General features: G+C 35.3%; 2 long non-coding RNA genes across 2 annotated transcripts in view; both read right to left on the reverse strand.

Moving 5' to 3' along the window:
* Positions 1-12041, reverse strand: part of LOC138133772 (uncharacterized) — a 125055-nt gene that overhangs the window by 99552 nt on the left and 13462 nt on the right. The window lies entirely within an intron of this gene.
* LOC138133499 (uncharacterized) lies at positions 433-1150 on the reverse strand. Its single transcript, XR_011160386.1, has 2 exons — positions 936-1150; positions 433-777 (listed from the first exon to the last, which is right to left on the reverse strand). It is a non-coding gene; the product is annotated as an uncharacterized lncRNA (long non-coding RNA).

The raw sequence follows: 12041 nt of genomic DNA on the forward strand, positions 1-12041 counted from the left end.
GTGCCAAATGTCCCTAACCCATTCCTAACCTAACATTTTATTATTTTTTTTCCTACACGTGACGTAAAGTCCATTCACGTTGGATTTTCTCTGCCAAATTGTTATCACGTTGCAAGCCTGCGCCTCCTTTCCTAGTAAATTTTACATTATCGTGTTTTATTCGTGATAGAGCGATTGAGAGCGATTTGACGTCTTTAATTTTGAATGTTAGTTTGACGTGTGAAATAAAGTCACATATTTTTTTATAAAATTCTATTCCTGGGTGATTTTACCATGGCGAAAAGAAAAAAAGGTTAATTTTAAAATTGCGTTAACCTTCCACAACTGACGTAATGTGACGAAACCCGCAAGCTAATACGGACTCAAGAAAAAATAGCTTCAGTTCGAAAATTAATTAGTCAGAATCCTTTAATATTTAATGTATTGTATGTATTAACATGATTATAATCTATTTACGACCTTTATTGAGCAGTTTTAACAATACAACGTTATTTTAAAGGTAATGTGTACATCGAAAAAACTTAAATTAGAAAAAAATCATTAAAAATCAAAATACACCTTTCTTTTGTGGTATGCAATTGTAACAATACATTCTTGAAACGTCACAACCACAATAAAAACGTATAAGTGTCTCTGAATAACTGAAATTTTATTGCCAAATTTGTTCCATCATTTAGATGCATTCCTTACTTCCATCGCTTCCAATGAAAGAAACTTCACACAATTTTCTATTGGGTTCATTTTCTATAACTTATTCTGGTTCCTCATCAGTCATCACTGTAGTCATTAAGGGTTTTTTCACTTAATCATTAGGGCAAGCAGAAAAATACAACACCAGTAGGTAGGAGTTAGGTACCTATTGTATGTTCCTAATCCTATCATACCGATTAAGAACTGACACTATTTTTAGTGCAAATGATAACAAAATGGATAACCTACTGTTATCCTCTAAAAACAATATTTGAAAAATGACTGTTTCTTTGCTGACAGCGAATAACATAACCTCTACAGTCTACGAATGACTTGGTTACTTTATCAGCCCGTATTGGTGACATACACAGCTAAAGCATTTTTGAAGTAAAAATCACACCGCCATAATATTGAATTATTTGACCTTGACTAGGAAAATCCAACGTGAATGGACTTTATCTATAATTCCATAAACTAACTAAAAGTAAAACGGTAAGTGCTTTGTTTTCGGGTGTTTTGTATTAGTTTTCGTAGATGAACTCAGATTCAACTGATTCAAGTAGTAATGAATGCGATAAGTCCATCAAAAGCAACAAGAGAGCTAAAATGGCGTCAGTAAAAATTAAAGCGAAACGGTTGAAGAAATTTCAGCCACATTGGTTGACTTTGCCAGTATTCCAGGGTTGGCTTCAAGCTGATAAAAATAACACACACAGTTGTAAATGTATTCCGTGTAATTAAGTTTTAAAAGGAGGGAAGAGTGAGCTTATAAAACATAATAAAACAGAGGATCATCAGAACTTTGTCGCCATGAAAATTAAGTACAGGCAGCAGCAAATGATGAAATGGTTCAAGCAGCAAATGTAGAAGTTGTTAGACAAAAAACCCATGAACATCAAGTGAAGAAATTTGAGTTGTTATTATCGGCATGTTTTGCTGAACATAATATGGCAGTCCAGACTGTTGATCATATTACTGAGGTTTTGAAAAAGGGAATTCCAAATTCGAAAATTATGCAAGATTTTCATTTAAAAAGAACTAAGTGTACCCAATTAATTAAAGAAGTTTTAGGAAAATATGAAAGTCAGACACTTGTATCTGATCTACAAAAAGTATGTACCACTAAAAATACATAATTTCAGGTGCATTTTTCCATTCTCCTTGATGAGTCGACTGATATAAGTAACACTAAATTTTTATGCCTACTTGCTCGATATATTTCGAACAGATCTGGACAAGTTTTAACTAAATTATTGGAACTAATTCCATTAGATGCTAGGGACACCACAGGAGAAACAATATTTAACAAATTTACAGCAACCTTAAACAAATTTGAAATTCCTTTAGAGCATATTTTAGGTGTAGCATCGGATGGAGCCAACGTAATGGTTGGTTCAAAAAATTCATTTTTTTCTAGATTAAAACAAGAAGTGCCCCATTCTATTTTATTGAAATGTATATGCCATTCGGCTGCTTTGATAGCAAGTTACGCCTGCTCTGAACTGCCTAAAGAGGCAGAGTCATTACTTAGACAAATTTATACATACGAGGGTAGCGCCAGAATTACCCGGCCTGGCTATGACGGAGGCAAAATAAATTAAAATTTTTCAAATTAATTTTCGATGTAATCTTCCGTAACTTCAATACACTTGTTACATCTTTTAATTAACAACTCAATCCCTTTAAAAAAATATTCTTTTGGTTTATCCTCAAAACGGGCTACTACCGCTGCTTTTAGCTCATTATCATCATTAAAACGTCGCCCAGATAGATATTTTTTTAAATATTCAAACAGATAATAGTCACTAAGGGTCATGTCTGGGCCACAAGGAGGATGGTCGATTTAGTGGAAACCAAAATCCAGCATGGCGACTTGTGCGACACCGGCAGTAGGAACTGGTGCATTCTCATGCAGTATCCGGGCGCCTCTGGTTTGCTTCCCCCGGTATATTGTCCCGCAATTTATGAAGCAATACTGCATAATATTTGCCCTTGACCGTGGTGTCAGTTTCCTTAAAATCTATAAGAAGCAATCCCTCACAATCACAGAAAATTGGGGCCATTACCATTTTTGTTGATTGACAAACTCTGAATTTTCTTGGGGGTGTTTCACCCTGACGTCGCCATTCCATCGATTACTTTTTCGGCAGAGGATCATAGTACAAGACCATTGTTTCATCTCCTGTTGCAGTGGTCTTCAACACAGCCTTTGGATCTAATCCACAGAGCTTTAAAAGTGTTCGTACACATTCAACTCGATGTTGCCGCTGAACAGCCGAAAGAAGTTTGGGAACCCATCTTGAGCTGACTTTATGCATTCCCAAATGATCATGCAGGATCCAGCGAAGACTTGTATTTGAAAGCTTAACCATTTCTGATATTTCTTTGACCTTCTAACGGTGGTCACTTAATACCAACCCTTCAGCAGCAAGGACAATTTTGTCATCCGTGAACCTCTACTGGTCGACCAGATCCTGGATCATCTTCAAGGCACTCTTGTCCCATACGAAAGCGCTTTGCCTATTCTTTTACTACAGAATAGGAAGAACAACTTCCACTGTACACGTCATCCAAACTTCATTTGATAATTTAGGGAGTAAACCTTTTTTTTACCAAGAATTTTATCTCAGCTCGATACTCGATTTGACCCACTTGAGACATTTTACTCAATACGTCGTGTTTAAGATACCTTCAATTAAAAACTGTTTAACGTAGAACGTCTATTTTTTTTTGTAAGGCTTTCTAAGATAAGTATCTATTAAATGCCAAAAGTTTGTCCTGCTAGAAAATCTGGATCTATGTCAGGCCGGGAATTTTTGGCGCTTACCTCGTATATATCAGGCAGTGCAAGACGATGTGCTCAACTTATTGAAATGCAAACATATTTCAATTTAAAACATTACAAAATTCTGAAACTATGTGATACTCGGTGGTTGTCATTAGATGATTGTATTTCTCGTATTTTACAAAACTGGGACGTATTAGTATCCTATTTTCAGATTGCTTGTTTAGAGGATCAGTTAGAGACAGCAAATACAATCTTACACTTGATGCAAGATAAAACTATTAAAAGTTATCTTTTATTTCTCAAATATGCATTGAATTTCATTAATTCATTTAATACACTTTTTCAGTCAAGTGATATTCTAATTCATTCTTTGGCCAAGAAATCACAAATACTATTTCAGCAATTTGCTCAAAATTTCATCCATTATCAATTGTTGCTAACTGATAGAAAACCAATTGATTTATTAAATCCTCATTGTTATCTACCACTAGAGGAAATTTACCTAGGAACTGAATGCAATGCATTTGTTAACACATTGTCACCACCCGAGCAACATGGTGTTCGTGTTAAAATTTTACAATTCTATGTCACTGCTGCTCGTCACATAATTAAAAGATTGCCACTGGATGGTATCTTTCGTGATTTTGAATTCATTTTGCCGTGCCATGTTTTTAATAAAAACCGCGTTGTATTTAAAGACATTTCCCGGGTAACAAATGCATTTCAAACATTACTTGACACAAACAAGGTCCAAGATGAGTGGCGAATAACGCCATTTACATTCGACGAAAAACAATTATACTTGGGCCAACCAACAGATATAGTAGTAAAACCGCCCCCTAGTGCCCGCGTATTTTAAATAGCAGCTTCCAATTGGCTTATTCAAAATGTGCGCAGATTTTCGAAAGCCTGATGTACATCCACAAAAATTATTTGACGGCATCCGGCATCTCATTCGTTTTAACCTCGCTTCGGGAGTTTGACCACGTGTTTATGTTTGTTTTTTTTTCCTTGGCATTTTTCGATTTGTATTACAAAATAGTTTTTTTTCAAGACTTATAAGAATGACAAATGGCAAAGAACCTGCTTCATTGTGAAACAGGCTTCGGCGTATATCGTTCTACGCAACTAGGCCACATCCCCTTTTTTTTATTACTATATCTGTTGGTTGGCCCAAGCATAGAATACTATTCATCATTGAAGGTGGACCTCATGTGAAATGAGTTAACTGAACAGAATTTTTAAGGCGAGAAAAAGTTTGCAAACATTGGCAAATTAGCCAAAATTGTTTTAAGTCTTCCTCATTCTAACGCTGAATCTGAGCGTATTTTCTCGGTGGTGAATGACGTGAAGACCGCAAAACGTAATAAGATAGGTGACAATACATTAAATGCCATGTGTCTAATTAGGTCTTCATTTAGATCAAACAGTATTAACTGCACAACGTTTCACCCAAATGATGAACATTTTAAATTGTTTAATTCAAGTATTTATGCAAAAAAAGAATAAGTTTTCAAATTGTAATCAATAATACCTAATTGAAAATATAATTATAGAATCAAGGGTCACAAAAGGTTACTGACCTTTACTTTTTTTTTCTTAAAATTTAGAGACTGAGTTTTTCGTTTATTCATATTCTAATTCTATTATTGTTATTCTTTTTGTAAGAATTTAATTAAGTTTATTTTTTAAAAGTGTATCAATTTCGTTTTATAAATATGTGCCTGTTAATACAAGTGTTTTTCTGATTTCTTAAATCGGAATTAAGAGTACTTATTGAAAATTCGGTTTTTGATATGTAACATGTTGCCTGTCCCATTGACTATAAAACTCTCGAACTAATGGGTTGTCTGTCACGAGAATTTGAACTGTAGCTGACACTGTTTAATTTAGTTGGGCAGTCAGTTGGACATTGACCGACATTTTGACGGCAAAGAAGGTAAGGTTACGTTTTATTTTTCGTGTTTATTGTGATGTAGGTATTGTATTTGTAACAAATACAATAAAGTGTTAATAACAATATTACAGGATGATAATGGATCACGACGAGGCAGTGAAATTTATAGAATTGGTGCAAAAATGCCCAATTTTATACAATAAACGATCCGGAGGGTATAAGAGGGCTGATGTGAAAATGAAGAAGTGGCAATGAATTTTCGTGGTATGTGCGATGCTCTAGTCCAGTGAGCACTTGTTTAAAATAGTACATTCTCAAATGAGAATTTTGTAGATGATGAAACTGCTATTAAAAAGTGGAAATACTTAGGAGACAAATATGTCAAAGTTCGACGAGACGGCCGTTTACTGCCAACTGGTACTGGGCCCGAAGATATAGCAGAATCGTCATTGATGTCATATTTAGATTTTCTTGGACCATATGTACAACACCGAAAGTACCGTGCGATCCAAGTCTTTCTATCAAATGGGTCATGACAGTGGAAACGAATGCCGTTGGACTGCAGCATATTTGGCGCATATTTAAATGAAAATTAAAAATATGTTTTATTAGTCTGTCCGTATCCTTTGATATTTTTAATTTCACATTTTTTTATTTTATGGTGTAATTATAATAATGTCATGGCTCACTTGATAAAAAGACTTTTGGATCGCTCGTTATATAACATGTGTTCAATTGAAAAGTTCATTAAATTAGCTTTGATTTTTGTCGCTATCTTTGTCTCACCAACTTAATTTACAATGTTGTTGTCTCTTAAAAAATACAATCATAGCCAACTTGATGAACAATTCAATTGAACACTTGTTACAACACCATTCACTATGTTTTGGCATAAGGGGAGGCCATGGAAAAAGTGCATTTAAGTTGGTAGTAAAGCTGTCTGTTGTCTGTGAAACAATTGGACGCTTCAAAAGTCGTTAAGGACATCACGGTGGGCAGCCCATCAAAAGCATCCAGGTACCTGAAATCTGTGGAACGCGCTCCCGAAGAGGAACTGACACCTGCCTAAGCATTATCCCTTTTAGTGGAGTACAGATTACCAAAAAGCCAGTACAATGGAATCCGCCCGGTCAGTTTAAATAAAAATAGTAAAATGTACCCAGCTTACTATAAAGTACTGCAATGTAAAGAACAATGTTATTCTGCAGATATTACTGCAACTGAAAGTGTGGCATCTGTGAAACTTCAATCGTTATTAAATCATACAGTTCAAAGAATACTAAAAGCACAATCTGATGTTATCGAAAGTCTACCTGTCGACAAACGGCATGACTTACAATTAATATGCAAATGGGGGTGCGATGGCACTTCTGGTCAAAGCACTTATAAACAAAATTTCAGTGCAGGTAGCAGCACATCAGACGCTAACATTTTCTTTACTTCACTTGTGCCTTTGCAATTAACGTTTGTAAATGAAAAAGATAAATCAGAAATTATTGTTTGGAAAAATCCGCGTTCTTCACCAACAAGATTTTGTAGGCCAATAAAAATTCAATTTTTACGTAAAACTGCTGAAACAACTAAAGCAGAATATGAATTAATCAAAGCAGAAGAGGAAAATCTTGTACCTTTTGAAAGTAATATGTACAGAAGAAATATTCGCGTTCATTTAAAAATTTGCATTTACAATGGTAGATGACAAAGTTATCAATTCAGTAACTGAAACAAAAGCAACTATGTGTTATTATCTGTGCAAATCTACTTCAAAACAATTTAATGATATTGATGAGATATTGAAGAAAGAAATTTGTGACGATAATTTGCAATTTGGGATATCTTCGCTGCATGCGTGGATTAGATGTATGGAATGTTGCTTGAAGTTATCTTACAAATTAGACATTAAAAATGGCAAACGCGCAAGTGTGATAAAGACAATTTTGAAGCCAACAAAAAAAAATGTGCAACAAGGTTTTAAACAGAGATTAGGTCTTATTATCAGTGTCCGGACGAAATAGTACCGGAAAAGTCGACCAGTACAACTTTGCGTAATCCCTCGCTCGCACATAAACACGATTTCGCTGGTTCCCTGTTATTGAAAGCAAACCAGCTGAATCGTGTTTATATGTGAGTGGGGTATTACGCAAAGTATTACTGGTCGACTTGTGCGGTACTATTTCGTCCGGACACTGCTTATTATACCGGGACATTTTTTTAACCATACTTATTCCCTATGTTCAATTTTAAAAAACACAGATCAATGCATTGTGAGTTGCTATGTAACCAACTATACCGAACACCAGAGATTTTGAAATAATGTTAAAAATTGTTCCGATTGATGGAATTGATCTATCATGTGTTGCATTAGAAATGTCACCCACATTTCTAATGCTCTGATTGGCATAGAATAACTGCATTATGTGTATTTCTTCTTCAAACAACTTGACCATTTTATTAAACTGTCAAGTACTTATTTTCGTTACCTTGGTTACGTGATTACATACATGCATTGACCTGTGTTTTTTAAAACTGAACATAGGGAATAAGTATGGGCTATGTTCAATGTTAAAAAAATGTCCCGGTAGATCAACCAAAACAGGGTTATGAAAGTTCAAATGACGGAAACACAGCTCGCAGATTTATTTCAAATTATTCAATTTCTGCCGAAATAACTGGAGTTGATCAGGCGATTTTATATTATTTTACAAGCAATGTCTTGCGGTTTTCAAATTGATGTCCAAAAAATTCAAAAATACACTGAGGAAACCGCACGAAAATTTGTGGAATTATATCCATGGTTTTATATGTCCCCGACAGTGCACAAAATTCTCATTCATGGCTACAAAATTATACTCTTTCCTGCTTCCGATCGGACAAATGTCCGAAGAAGCTCAGGAATTATGCAACAAATTTATTAAAAGGTTCCGAGAAGATTTCGCAAGAAAATGTACTCGAGAAAAAAATTTGCGAGATGTGTTTCAAAGACTTTTTTTTAATAACGTCAGATCCTTACATTTCTAATTTCCGAAAAATACCTCCTATACAAACGAAACCATTATCCCCAGACGCGATTGAACTACTGTCTTCACCTTCAGTTCCAGGCAATAATTATGAATCATTTGTAAATGACACCACTGAATGCAGCAGCGATGAAGATGATGAAAGTTGTTCTGCTAGTGATTAGGAGTTAAAAGATGACTAAATTTTCATTGAATTTGTATAATTATTTACACAAATTATTTGAATTCTTACTTTCCCTGCGTTTCCCGACATTTTTAATACGCCATTTGGTTTTTTTTTCAAAATTTGAATTTTGATTCGTAACACTGGTCTACAGTGAAAAAATATTCTGAATAATTTTAACTAATTTTTGCTTGTCTACCCATGCTGAATACAAGTAGGTAATGGGTCACGTCATTTGCTTCTACAATTTTGTACTTTTTCATTACGTTTCCTTTATCTCCATCAGTAATTTCTTTTACTTTGTTGAAAACCTTTAAAATGTGCTGCTTTGTCTTTTTTAGTTATTTTGTAAAAAAATCTAACAAAAAAAAGTTCCAGCTAGTTCGTCATTACAAAAATGAATTTACTATATGTTGCAGTTGAAGCCGTGCAAAAAACAAAAAAAAAGACAATAGATTTTATGTTCGCTAAGAAGAAAAGAATCTTTCTGTTAGAAGTTAATTTGAGAAAAAAAAGCCAGCTAAAACCTAAAGCTGCAAAATTGTATACCATCGCCAATGAATATAGAAGTATTGCTCCAAGAATCACCAATGAAGTTGTTACAAACAAGGATCGGATTAAAGAAGCCATAAAAACGGCAGAAAGTGGAGAGATTTTTCAGTAGCATGTAAACAAGACAACTTTTAAATTTCTCCAATCACAGATTACGCAACAACTTAAAAAACCCAAAGGACGACGTCCTACCCTAAACGACAAATTGTTGTCACTGGCATTGTTCAAACAGAGTGCCAGAGGGTATCGATTATTACAAAAACAAAAACTCCCTGCCGTCACGCAAAACACTGATGGCGATATTACACAAAATTCCTTTGGAATGCGGCTTGAACAAAGTCATAATTCAAAGTTTGCGCACAAGTGTAGAACGGTTGAAACTGAGGGACAGACACTGTATTTTAATGTTTGATGAAATGAGTTTGCAGTCATCATTAACATATAATAAGTCGGGTCACTGTATTGATTGGTTTCATGAGTTGTGTGGTGAGGAAAGGACATGTAAAATTGCTGATCAACTGATCATGTCTTAGTGTTCATTCTCAAGGGACTTGCTTCGAAGTGGAAGCAGCCCTTGGCATATTTTTTTACTCAAAATGGTATGAGTAATCCTGAAATTGCCAAGCATGTGAAAGTAATGATTCAGAGCTTGACTGAAGTTGGTCTTGAAGTCGATGCTACTGTATGTGACCAGTATAATAAAGCTGCAATAAATACTTTAGTCGCAGAAACAAAACAGGGGGCAGCAAGAATTGGCGAACGTCATGAAACATATACTTTTAAATCGTGAAATTTCTCTCTCCTTGATTTCCCACATTTGCTGAAATGGGTAAGAAATAATATTTTAAATTATGATGTGAAGTTTAGTTGGAGAAATAGGGATGAAATTGCTTTGTGGGTTCATATTGAACAACTTTACGATTTGGACAATGACGACGATGATTGCCGTATGCTTCATCGACCAACAGAAGAGCACGTGAGAAAAGAGAAAATAAAAAAAATGAAAAATGCTGCGCTAGTTTTGTCTCATAGAGTTCAATCCACAATGAGGGGGCTGCTTAAACACTGTTCTGCCGCAAGAGATAGGGACGGCAAACTTCTTGTTATTTGTAGATAAGTTGTTTGACAGCGTAAATGGATCGGCTTTGAATCCCTTTGACGGCAACCTGTTAAAGCATGCTGTTACTTGAAAAACAGAACATGTTAACTTCTGGAATGAAGCCCTTCGAGTTCTGGAAAGCACTCCATTTTTTCCAAAAACAAGCAATTTGTTCCACCTAGCATTATTTACTAACTGGATTTTGTCAATTCGAATCTCAAAATGATTTGGACCAAGTTGCAAAGCTCTGGGTTTGAGTTCCTTTGTACCAGAAACTTGAACCAAGATCCTCTTGAAAACTTCTTCTGTTGTATTCGCAGTCATGGCGTTCGAAACATAAAACCCACCTGTAACGCCTTTCGTGCCACTTTCAAATCGTTACTTTTAAATAATTTTTTAACTTCACATTCACCAAGTGCGAATTGTGAACATTCACCAAGTGCGAATTGTGAACAGGATGAAACAGAAGGTGTTTTAGGTGCCCTGAAATCATTATTGAATACCAGTGAAGAAATGCATGGAGAACATGTAGGTTTGGCACCTATGCATTATGCAGATAATAAATTGATCACTTTCAAACCCGTCGAAGGAGATACTGTTTTACAATTGCATGGTTATGTAACAGGTGCAATGGCTAAAACATTGTTAAAATCCATTGGTTTTTGTAAGCTTTGTCGCGCGGATTTAAATACTGAAGTCAGCAGTGAAGAACATAAACTGATAGAAGCTATAGAGTATAAGCCAAACATTTTCTTGAGGCCTAGATCCAAGTTTGTTGTTCTTTTTGGGTTATGTAGCCAAGTTACAAGTCACTATCTGCCAGTTTCAAATGTTTGTAAATTAAGCAACATCTCGAAGAACTTGGATGTTTGGATATCCTGGAAGATCCTTGTCGCATCATCAATTCCGATGAATCGGGATTCGAAACTAACCCTAAAACGGGCTTAGTATTGGGCCCCAGGGGAATGAAATTTTTTTACCAGGTTACAAGCGGATCGGGAAAAGAACAAATTACAGTATTGTTTACGATATCCGGAAAAGAAGAGATCCTCCGATGATAGTTTATCCCTATGAAAGGATCCCTGCACAAATTGCCCATAACACTACACCTGACTGGGTAATAGGAAAATCGAAATCAGGATGGATGACGAGGCAATGCTTTCATTGTGATGTCTTTAACACGTTTCTTCCGCTCCATAAAGAAAAGAATGTTAAATTGCCTGTGCTTTACCTGGTTGATGGACACAGGTCTCATCTGACGTTTAATGTTTCAAAATTTTGTGCAGAAAACGGTATTATATTATTTGCCCTATATCCAAATACTACACACATTTTGCAGCCAGCAGATGTAGCCCTCTTCAAACCGCGAAAAATACTGTTTATAACTTACTGAAAACGCACCAACAATAACAAAAACGTTACTAAACCGGTATTCAGTTCTCTCTTAGAAAAATGTATCGGCTGAAGCTGTTTAAAATGGCTTTGGTTTTTATCCATTCAATGCCAATGCTATTGATTTTACAAAATGCATGTCTTATAACACCAGAAAAGTAGATACCGAAGATGCCAAATTAAGAGTAAGACCAGCTGATTTTAAAATTGAACATTTACTGTACTTAGAATCTACTTTGCCTCCTGGTAGGACAACACAATTCAGACAAACAGTAACTGATAAAAATGGCGAATGGGATGGTGATATAGAAGCCAAATAACTCTTTTATGTGTGGATGAAACTGAGACAGCGCTACTTGAAAGAACACGAAGAAGCCTTTAATTTAAGAGCAAAAGATGAAGAACAAATAGAAGACACACAAGATCTAATGGGAAATGATCAG

The sequence above is a fragment of the Tenebrio molitor genome, chromosome 6 (assembly GCF_963966145.1).
Source record: "Tenebrio molitor chromosome 6, icTenMoli1.1, whole genome shotgun sequence".
NCBI lineage: Eukaryota > Metazoa > Arthropoda > Insecta > Coleoptera > Tenebrionidae > Tenebrio > Tenebrio molitor.